At 51.7% G+C, this 8,415-nt stretch overlaps 1 long non-coding RNA gene across 1 annotated transcript; it reads left to right on the top strand.

The window, feature by feature from the left end:
• Positions 1 to 2,344: 2,344 nt before the first annotated feature.
• Positions 2,345 to 5,916, top strand: LOC121101082. Its single transcript, XR_005833040.1, has 2 exons — positions 2,345 to 3,414; positions 5,546 to 5,916. It is a non-coding gene; the product is annotated as an uncharacterized LOC121101082 (long non-coding RNA).
• The last annotated feature ends 2,499 nt before the right edge of the window (positions 5,917 to 8,415 follow it).

The following is an 8,415-nucleotide window of genomic DNA, read 5'->3' on the forward strand; positions in this document are numbered from 1 at the left end:
CCCGGGGGTAGATCGAGCCTCTGCCTGGAAAACATTTACTGCAGAGAGCAGGAACCCAGCCAGGCAGTTTCACAGGCAAGAATGCCTAGGGACTCCACTGTCCTATGGCTCCTTCCCCCACACTACTCAGTTTGGACCACAGAAACCATCAGATAAGAGCAACACCCTACACCCCTGCCCCGGCAAATTTTGCCCCCTGTGCCTTAGAGTTAAGTCATGACCAAAGTCTAGCTTTGTACAGGTGCAGGGGACACGGCGGGCCATGGCAGGGCCCGGGCCTCAGTTGGCAGAGCGGTGAGAGGTTGCCTTGCGTTACCCCACTTCCATCTGTCCGCTCTGTTCCAAGAGGCTACATTTCTGCATTCGGTGTTCAGAAGCAGCAGAGCTATCCAGGGAAATGGGCTAGGAGAGGTGAACTGACTCTGTACGTATTCAGTCCTTTGTTCATTTGTGTGTCCGTTTGTCCATCCATCTGTCCATCCATCCATTCATCCATTCTTTCTTTTACTCAGAAGACACTGAGATACTCCTGCAGGAAAGGCTCTAAGGTAAAGACAGAAATTCATTCTTTAACCTATTCAGAAATACTTAGTACATGCCATCTGTGTAGCAGGGATAATTCTAGATGGATCAAATCAAGTTCTGGCTCTCAGAGCTAGTGGGGGAAGTGAGGCATTTATACAAACGTTGATAATGCAATGAGGGACCATTCTGGGAAGGGGGGTGAGGGGTGAGCACAGGCAGAGGAGGGACTCATGAGAGCAGATGGCTTCCAGCTGGGAGAAGGTGGTCAGCACAAGCCTGGGTGAGGCACTGGGGCTCAACCTGAGAAACATCTGGGCTGTGTCTCTAGTGCCAATCACCTTCTCTCCCTAATTCAAGAAAGATAAGCAGGGCTTTTATACAAAAGTAAACACGCAGCATTCCCAGCCCACAGAGTCATGACAGACTGAGAACCACAGATATATTTGAGGAAAAGCATGAGGAGAATTTTGCCTCTGGGGACCGAGCCTGATTTTTCACAGGCCATTTTCAAGTAAAAATGGTATCAGTATCTTTTAAAGCTGAACTTGTCAGGGCCTGAAGGAACATGGTCATGGGGGAATGGTGAGTGGCCCCTGCTGGAGTGATGAGGCTGGTGTAGGGGGCACAGTGTAGGGGGCACAGCTCTCCCCTCCACCTCCCAGCAGAGGTCATCAGTGCTGCTTACCGCACTTTGGTTCTCTGGTCCCTTCAGCCCAGGAATGGTTGCCATTCTATACCCTTGACGCTGGGCGAGCTGGGGAACTTGCTTTGCTAGTGAAACGTGAGTGTCCCTTCCTTGCACAAACAAGCGTGTAGTTAGCCACACTTTGTTTTTCCTGCCTCACCAAGAATGCTCTTGGGAGCAGGTGTGAAGATGGAGCCGTGGTCAGCCCAAGGCCCCGGGGCCCTGTGAAATCCCTTACCAGTCCGCAGGGGCAAGGGGCACGAGCCAGGGGTCAGCCCTCGTGTTAATGCTAACGCACTGATGGCCGTGGGCTATTGATCCACGGCATAACCTGGACTACGGTGACCAAAATACCTGGTAAGCTCTTCCAAGAGTTGAGTCTCCTGATACAGGGGATTGACTGAGCATGTGTCTGCCTAGAGCCACACAGAGGCCGTACGGGTTGGACAGAGAAACACTGCCAATTCCCAGACCCCCTTGCAAGCAGGTTCAGGATGTGAATTTAGGTCCTGCCAACCAGACATACTCATGGGAGAGTTTGCCGAAGCGGACGGTGCCAGAGGGGGACCCAGCAGCTAACCCAACAGCTTTCTGGCTTCACAGCTTCCTTTCTGTGCTCAAGAAGCTGCAAGTTGTGTTTGTGAGGTCAGACAAAGCAGTGGCCTGCACCAGCAGACAACACAGTAAGTGGCCACGTGCCATTGTGTCTGCCCAGCTAAGCGTGTTGCCTGAGCTGTGCTGTGGTGTGCAGAGGGGACCCGGCCTCAGCAGGGGAGGCTTCCTGGAGGGCTTGGGTGTGTGTGCGTGCGTGTGCGTGTGTGTGTGTGTTGCGAGGATGCACTGAAGTGGGTCTTACTGGATAAGTGAGGAAGAGAGGGCAGGGCTCTCCAGACGGGCTGATGGGAACTTTCAAAGCAATCATCCTTTTCTAAGCATCCAGTGGCTATAGTGTGTGCGCTTAGAACACTTGAGCCTACAGAATAAGGAAATGTTACAAATAGCAGTTCTGTCTCCTCGCTCAGAATTTCACCAGGGGCAGGTCCACAGCCCGCCCCAGGGGACGGCACTGAAGCCCGAGGGTGGAGCCGTGGCCTGAGGCCAGGTCAGCACGGCTGACGGGGGACATCCGCTGCCTGAATTCTAGCTCAGCACAAGCTGTGTGGCCTCTGGGCCTCCCTTCACTTTCCCCGCAAGTGGGGGTCATCTCAATTTTTCCGAGATATTGTGAGGATGCTGAGAGAGGGGAAAGTTCACCGAGAGCCTAACCACCGCGCATGTGAGTGCTATTGGCGTAGCTAGAAGAGGCTCGGTTCTGGGAAGAGGTGAGAATCCCGTCTCTGGGAAGGAAAGCCCTGGAGAGGCACAGAGGAAAGACCCTGGAAGAGCAGGCGTGTGGGGATACCCCAGCCCGGCGTGCGGAGACTGTCTGTGGGCACCTGCAGGCCCTGGCCCAGTGTGGCCCCTACACAGCCCGGAGACCCTGCCTGGCCTCCCAGCCACAGTGAGCTGGTGCTGACAGCAGGCTCAGAACCCTCGAGAAGCGCCCACTGGGGTGGGTTTGGTGGGGGAGGGTGGCAACATGACAGCCTGGCTCCGATGCAGGCCACCTAAGACTTTCACAGGTAATAACAGATGCTCCGATGTCCCGCACGCATGACCTAAATGGCGAATGTTTATCTCCGTTCACGAAGTCTCAGAATCACGCTATCGTGTAAGGCAAAGCCTCATTTTCTGCCTGCCAGTGTCTTGTCACAGCATCTCTCAATCCCTGTTTGAGTAGCAAAAGCCAGCTCAGTGCAGAGAGATGACCCTCACCGCACCCCAGTCCCATCTTGGGGTGGAACTGGGATTTGGTTCACCTCTGAGAGAATCGCAGACATACTGGCACAATGATGACCCTGGTGAGATCAGGTCTCCTTTCTCCGAGGCCACTGTCCCTTTGATCCTCCTTCCTCCTGCTCTCCTTCCCACCCCCACCCCAGGAGGCCAGAGGATCTCCCTTCCCCTGACTGGGCCTTCTGTCCTCCGTCGGCCACCAATGCACACATGCACACACGCTCGCGCACAGGCACACGCACGCACCATTCCCATCACTCGTGTCTGCCCACCCCACGGAGCTGGATCTCACTATGCTGATCTGAGGAACCAAGAGTCTGCTTGTGTGACCACGGGATCCGCTGCTGTTGCTGCGACTGTGGTCACAGGTAAGTCACAGCGAGGAATGAAGCAGCAGCCCAGCAGGAGAGGGTCCTGGCAGCCTGGCAGAGAAGAAGGTGAGAGTTCAGGGTCAGGCAGGTGTCGGGACAGGCCACCACGCAGGCACCTGCTCGCATGCGGATGGCCGGGCCCTCAGGATCTTATCTGCTTCCTGAATGCCTGCACAGCTTTCTCCGCAGGACAAAGGAATTCCCCTCCTTCCAGAAAATCCTACTCCTCAGGAACATGCCAGGGAACGAAATGCTAGAATCCACTGCGGGGAAGTCAGTGGGTGCTCCCTGCCCCGAGCAGAGTCTGTCCAGGCCCCAGACCAGATGCAGCTTGTCCTCTTGATACCCCGGCGTGGCCGCGGTGGCAGGAAGTGAGGCTGGAGATAACGGGAGCCCTGAACTCCTCAGCCACATTTCCGGAACTTCTTGAGATAAAGCGAAAACAAGCAAGCGGCCTCTGAGCTGCGGCACTTGACCAGCCGGCCCTCGTCGGCCACAGGGACTGACCGAAGCTCGAGCATGGAACCTGGGCCCCGTGGGCTCTGTGAAGGAAGCCCCGCTCGGTGCCCCACGCATTTCAACCAGGCTACCTTGACTGCGTAAAGACAAAACCGCTCAAGGCAGTATTTTCCAAGACCCAATTCACATACTGTCCCCAAGCGAAGGCGACACCTCTAGCTCCACCATCGCCCTCTGCAACCACAAATCCCTAGGGGTCTGGGATCTCCACCTGCCTGCTGCCACCTTACACTCTCGTCGTTCACATTCGTGTTTAATTCCACCATCCAGACATTACGCTCCTTAAGGGCATAGAGCGGGCTTAGCACGGTCCCGTGGACGCCTTGCTGTGCCGCCGAAATTATCCTTGAGGGGTTATTGCCCGGTTGCAGGCAGTACGGCCAGCTGTCAGCCCTCAACCTCCAGCTGACTCTAGAAATTGCCCTCGGCTGCAGAAATCTGCTTCCGCCAGCACCACACCCTTCTTCCTGAAGCAGCTGCAGCCTTGAGCATTCCGTGAGGAAACAGAAGGCCTGCTCCCCTCGTCCCCACCTGGAACAGTTCTGATGGGCCGTCCCATGGCGGGTGAGCGGAGCCCTCGTGACCACAGGGCAGCTCAACTACTCCCTCTGCCCACTCTGCCTCCTTTCCTTCCCCTGCCCCAGTGCTGAGCCCAAGAGCACTAACACGCTTCCCGCATGCTAACCTCCATCTCAGAGCCAGCTTCCTGGGTAGCCCACCTCCAACAGAGGGCCTGGCAAATAGGAGCCGCTCAGTAAATCCCAGCTGGCATCATCGAACAGCCAACGCCTCTGTGATAAATTCGATCAGAGGACGGCCTCAGCTGTGGCCTTGCCAGGAAAAAAGTGCCATGTGGCACCAGACCCTGCTTGGCAGGCCACTCTGACTTACTGGGAGAAGCTGGAGCCGTGCGACACACGGGAAAAGGCAACAATGGTCCCAGAGTCACACCTCAGACAGCTCCGGCCAGAAGGTTGTTTCATATGAAGGATAAGAACGACCACAAGACCTGTGTTCTGTGCAGAATAGACCATTTTGCTAATCACTCTCAATCCATCCTTTCTGCTATTCTTACCAAAAGAAAATCCCTGGCATTCTGGGACATGCCACAGCTCAGAGAGAGACAGAGAGCCATAGCTGAGGGAGAGAGCATTCTTTCCTGGGTTGCAGCTCCAGCCAGGGTTTCTCAGGAAGTAAGCATTAGAAGGACACCTGGGGGGCTGCGGTCGGTTTAGTGTCTGACTCTTGATTTCTGCACAAGTCACTATCGCAGGGTCGTGAGATTGAGCCCTGCATTGGGCCCTGTGCTCGACCTGTAGTCTGCTTAGGATTCTCTCTCTCTCTCCCTTTCCACTCCCTCTCTAAAAAAGAAGAAGGAGGAGAAGGGGGGAAGGAGGAGGAGGAAGGAGGAGGAGGAGGAGAGGGAGAGGGGGAGAGGAGGAAGAAGTAAGCATTAGAGGGAAGGATGCTTCCTGAGGAATGAAACTGAGGAAGACGCTCTCCTTCAGCAGCAGCCTGGACAACTGCGTGTAGAGACTGACACATTTCTACATATGGTATAAAAGCCCTGGTGATGAGTTGGGTTTTGTTTTGTTTTTTTTAATTGCAGACTTGCAGGCTTTGAAAGATCAGTGGATCTTACAAAGAACTGGTACAACAAAGATCTGATGGGGATCAGATTCCCCCCTGCTGCTTTCCACATCCAGTGGCCACAGATTGGTAGCAGCTGTGGGAACACCGATGGAAGGACCCGAGTCCCAGTGTGGCCGCCAGGGCCGTTCAGCAATGTCTTCGCTGCCACCAACACACGGAACTGTGGCACATTCGTCCTAGGCAAACGTGCCCGCAGGTCCTCAGTGAAGAGGAATCGAATTTAATCCCAGAGCCATACCGTATATTATATATGTGACTTATTATATACATCATTAAATTATAATTATATATGCATAGTTAATTAAGTTTAATAAACTGTGCAGATCTTATTCCATGTCCTCAATCATTTTATCGTCTTTGAAAAGTGTGGAGACAAACAATCCTCTTGAGACCCCATCAAACAAACAGAAGCCCGAACACCGTGAATCCCGACTGATCCTGTCGGCCGCAGTGGGCAGACCGGGCAAGCAGCACCCCCACGGGATAGGGCTTCCTAGGCGTGCTCCTCACAGTGGACGGCCAGGTTACAGAAGCTCGGGTCTTGGAGCTGAGTGGACCCTTGGAAACCATCATGTCCCCCCAGCCTCAGACTCCCGCCAATGGAGTTCTATCTCCTTATGACTGTCCCTGGCCACTCACATGTCAAGACCCCTTTCTTCTGGATGCAATGCCTTCCCATAGTCACTCTCGAGTTATTACAATACTTTGTCTTATAAATACACATACAGGGCCGCATCAGAAAAGAAAGTAGGGTCAGCACACATTTGTCAAAACCCATAGAGTCTATCACACTGAGAGGGGGCCCTAATGTAAACTGTGGGCTCCCGTGATAATGACGTGTCTGCCAGGCTCCTCCCCTGTAACAAGGGACCCCTGCTGTGTGGGATGCCTTTGTGGGGAGGATACATGGGACTCTCTGCACTTTTTTTTAAAATTTATTTGAGACAGAGACATAGAGAGAGGGGGTGGGGAGGGGCAGAAGGAGAGGGAGAAGCAGACTCCCTGCTGAGCAAGAAGTTCGATGTGGGGCTCCATCCCAGGACCCTGGGATCATGACCTGAGCTGAAGGCAGACTCTTAACCAGCTGAGCCACCCAGGCGCCCTTTTTTTTTAAAGATTTTTTTTTAAGATTCTCTTTATTTATTTATTTGACAGAGAGAGTGAGCACAAGCAGGGGGAGTGGCAGGGAGAGGGAGAAGCGGGCTCCGCCTGCGCAGGGAGCCTGACTCGGGGCTTGATCCCAGGACTCCGGGATCATGACCTGAGTCGAAGGCAGATGCTTAAGGACTGAGCCACCCAAGAACCCCTCTCTTCACTTTCTGCTCAGTTTCTCTGTGAACTTAAAACTGCTCTGAAAATAAAGTTTATTAACTTTAAAAAAGGAAGAAAAAATCAGGCCCTGCCTGTGCGTGTGGAGCTCAGTGTTCGCACACAGTGATGATGGAAGGGCTGCAGGCATGAGCTTGGGACTCACCCAGCTGGGCTCCCTGGCTCTTTCTTGCCCTTCTCACTTAGGCAAAATAAAATCCACGACTGGTGGGTATTGCGAGGGACTGAGTTTTGAGCTGGAGGAACTTGGGTCTAGAAAAGAAAGAAGATGTAAATAGATACTCATTTAATTAATTATGTGCAATGTCTTCATCTTTATAAGGGCAGCTTATCTGGGGCACACAGGGGTCCCTTGTGCCCAGATCCCCTTCTTCAACTCTTAGAAGGCCTGCCTTCTACCCCAGCTGAGCTTTGAGATCAACTTGTCCCATCACTGCCCTTTGCTGTTGGTCTCATTTGATCTAGGCATGGAAAAAAAATAACCCAAGATGACTTATTGTTGAAAGAAAAGGAGATAAGTTTCAAGAACGGAAAGAATTTTTTTTTTCTTTACAGCTCAGGAAATGCAGCTCTCCAGATAAGTTTTAAAAAAAACCCTCTTAATTTCTTCCAATGCAAAAATAAAATTTCCTTTGAAACCTAAATGTATCATTCATGTGTCTCAAACCACAGTTGTTTTTTTAAATAAAAAGAGCAGATTTGGTATGGGAGGGGGGTGACTAATTTCAGTCTGCTCCCTTTCTCTTCAAGCATTAAACAAGCATGAAGACTAAGATAATCCTTCTCATGCCCTTCCCTGGCTCTTCCCACTGCCCCCAAGGGTTTCTGCCGAAGTTATTTCAGTTATTGTAGTTTCTGGCCCTAAGCCAACATTTTTGGCAAAGTATGTATTGGGAGCACTGCAGTGTCTACAGGGCTTCAACATCTGTGTGTGTGTATATGTGTGTGTATGTGTGTGTATATGTGTATGTATGTGTGTGTATGTGTATATGTGTGTATATGTGTGTATGTGTGTGTATGTGTGTATGTGTATATGTGTGTATGTGTGTATATGTGTGTATATGTGTGTGTATGTGTATATGTGTGTATATGTGTGTATATGTGTGTGTATGTGTATGTGTGTATATGTGTGTATAAATGTATGTGTGTATGTGTGTGTGTATATGTGTGTATATATGTGTGTATGTGTGCGTGTATGTGTGTGTATGTGTGTATATGTGTGTGTGTATATGTGTGTGTATGTGTGTATATATGCGTGCGTGTATGTGTGCATGTATGTGTGTGTATATGTGTGTGTGTATATATATGTATGTGTATGTGTGTGTATATATGTATGTGTGTGTATGTGTGTGTATATGTGTGTGTATGTGTGTGTGTGTGTGTGTGTGTGTGTGTGTGTGTGTGTGTGTTGTTAACACTTCTCGTCCTGCTTCTCTAGTGCTACAACAGTTTAGGGAGAGTCCTTGGGAATTTGCAAAACGCCGTACCAGAACCTTC

The sequence above is a fragment of the Ursus maritimus genome, unplaced genomic scaffold, assembly GCF_017311325.1.
Source record: "Ursus maritimus isolate PB19 unplaced genomic scaffold, ASM1731132v1 scaffold_6, whole genome shotgun sequence".
Lineage (NCBI taxonomy): Eukaryota > Metazoa > Chordata > Mammalia > Carnivora > Ursidae > Ursus > Ursus maritimus.